Below are 2842 nucleotides of genomic sequence, written 5' to 3'. Positions count from 1 at the left end.
GAATTCCCAGCCAGTCTCTATTAATGATGCTTATTCCACTTGGATAACTGAAAAAAATAACATGGGTTTGGACTTTTTCTTGCTTGCTTTCTCTTTCTTTCTTTCTTTTTTTTTTTTTTGAGTAGGAGTCTCACTTTGTGGCTCAGGCTGGAGTGCAGTGGCACACTCATGGCCACGGCATCCTTGACCTGCTGGGCTCAAGTGATTCTTCCGCCTCAGCCTTCCAATTAGTTGGAACTACAGACACATGCCAGCATGCCTGGCTAAATTTATTGACTTATTGTAGAGATGAAGTCTCGCCAAGTTGCCACCATGCCTGGCTAATATTTTTATTTATTGTAGAGACGAGGTCTCGCCAAGTTGCCCAGACTGGTCTCGAACCCTGGGCTCAGACAGTCCTCTCATCTCAGCCTCCCAAAGTGCTGGGATTACAGACTTCAGTCAATGCACCCAGCCACGGATGATGATGATGATGATGATGATGATGATGATGACAATGATGATTTTTTTTTTTTTTGAGTTGGAGTCTCACTCTGTCACCCAGACTGGAGTGCAGTGGCCGCTCCCGGCCACCGCAGCCTCCACCTGCTGGGCTCTGGTGATTCTTCCACCTCAGCCTTCCAAATAGCTGGAACTACAAGCTCGAGCTACCACACCTCGCTAATTTTTAATTTATTGTAGAGATGAGGTCTCGCCAAGTTGCCCAGGCGGGTCTCGAACCCGTGGGCTCAGGCAATCCACTCACCTCAGCCTCCCAAGGCGTGGGATTACAGGCTGAACCACCGAGCCCGGCTCAGTTCTTTTTTTTTTTTTGGAGTTGGAATCTCACTCTGTCTCGCAGGCTGGAGTGCAGTGGGCGCTCCTGGCCACCGCAGCCTTGACCTGCTGGGCTTCGGCAATCCTTCCGCCTCAGCCTTCCAAGTAGCTGGAACTACAGGCGTGCGCTACCACGCCCGGCTAATTTTTTGATTTATTGTAGAGATGAGGTCTCGCCAAGTTGCCCAGGTGGGTCTCAAACCCGCGGGCTTGGGCAATCCACTCGCCTCAGCCTCCCAAAGTACTAGGATTACAGGCTGAGCCACCGAGACCGGACGGGTCCACTTTTCATCTGGAAGTTTCGAGAAGGTTGCATCACAATTTGCAGAAGAAACATCCCAAGTTGTGGTAAACAGGTGACTGGTTCTTCCACCATGACCATGCACCTGCCCACACTGTGCTGAGTGTTCAGCAGTTTTTGACCAAAAACGGCATAACCCCTGTGCCCTACCTGATCTCGGCCTGAGTGGCTTTTTTGTTTGTTTCCTGCAATGAAAAAGTCCTCAAAGGGAAACATTTTGTCAATGTGGAAGAGGTGAAACAAAAAACAGCAGAAACACTAAAAGACATCAAAATTGACGAGTTCAGAAACTGTTTTGAGCAGTAGAAAAAGTGTCTTGATAGGTGTATTGCATGAAAGAGTACTGTTTTTTTTCTTTTTTGTTTTGAAACGGGGGGGGGGTCTCGTATGTTGCCCAGGCTGGTCTCAAACTCCTGGCCTTCAAGTGATCCTCCTGCCTCAGTTTCCTAAGTAGCTGGGATTACAGGCATGCCTCACCATGCCCAACTCTGAGTACTTTGAAGGTGACTGAAGTTTAAACATGTAAGAATAAAAATACAATTTTTAACCGGGCTCGGAGGCTTGGCCTGTAATCCCACGCTTTGGGAGGCTGAGGTGAGTGAATTGCCTGAGACCGCGGGTTCGAGACCCGTCTGGGCAACTTGGCGAGACCTCATCTCTACAAAAAATTAAAAAAAAAAAATCAGCCGGGCATGGTAGCACATGCCTGTAATTCCAGCTATTGGAAGGCTGAGGCGGAAGGCTAGGCTCAGCAGGTCAAGGCTGCAGTGACCGGGAGCAGCCACTGCACTCCAGTCTGGGCGACAGAGTGAGACTCCAACTCAAAAAAACAATTTTTTGCCGGACTCGGTGGCTCAGCCTGTAATCCCGCGCCTTTGGGAGGCTGAGGTGAGTGGATTGCCTGAGCCTGCAGGTTCGAGACCCGCCTGGGCAGGCGAGACTTCATCTCTACAATAAAATAAAAAAATTAGCTGGGCGTGGTAGCGCGCGCCTGTAATTCCGGCTACTTGGAAGGCTGAGGCGGAAGGGTCACTGGAGCACAGCAGGTCGAGGCTGCGGTGGCCGGGAGCGGCCACTGCTCCAGTCTGGGCGACAGAGTGAGACTCCAACTCAAAAAAAATAAATAAAATAGAATAAATAAATCAACTGGGTCATTTTACCAAGATTACCTCCACACACAGTGATAGGACCAGAAGTCAAACTCTGCCTCAAGTTTCCATGTTACTGCTCTGGGCTTCAGTTCATATTAAAATGGGAGAAGGGAGCCAGGACCCCATGACTTATACTTGTTAACCCAGGACTTTGGGAGGCTGAGTGGGGGGGACCACTTGTGGCCAGGAGTTTGAGGCTGCAGTGAGCTATGGTGATGTCACTACACTCTAGCATGGGAGCAGAGTCAGATCCTGGCTCTTAAAAAAAAAAAAAAATGATACCAGGTGCAGTGGCTCAAGCCTGTAATCCCAGCACTTGAGGAGGCAGAGGTGAGGGGATTTCCTGAGCCCAGGGGTTCAAGACCAGCCTGGGCAATGTGGCAATATCTCGTCTCTACATCAAAAAAGTTAATCAGAGCTGGGCTCGGTGGCTCAGCCTGTAATCCCGCGCCTTGGGAGGCTGAGGTGAGTGGATTGCCTGAGCCCACGGGTTCGAGACATGCCTGGGCAGCGGGACCTCATCTCTACAATAAATCAAAAAATCAGCCGGATGTGGTAGCACATGCCTGTAATT

This window comes from Carlito syrichta, unplaced genomic scaffold, assembly GCF_000164805.1.
Source record: "Carlito syrichta isolate Samal-C Ts95f unplaced genomic scaffold, Tarsius_syrichta-2.0.1 Scaffold311911, whole genome shotgun sequence".
NCBI lineage: Eukaryota > Metazoa > Chordata > Mammalia > Primates > Tarsiidae > Carlito > Carlito syrichta.
Note: the sequence above shows the minus strand (reverse complement) of the source record.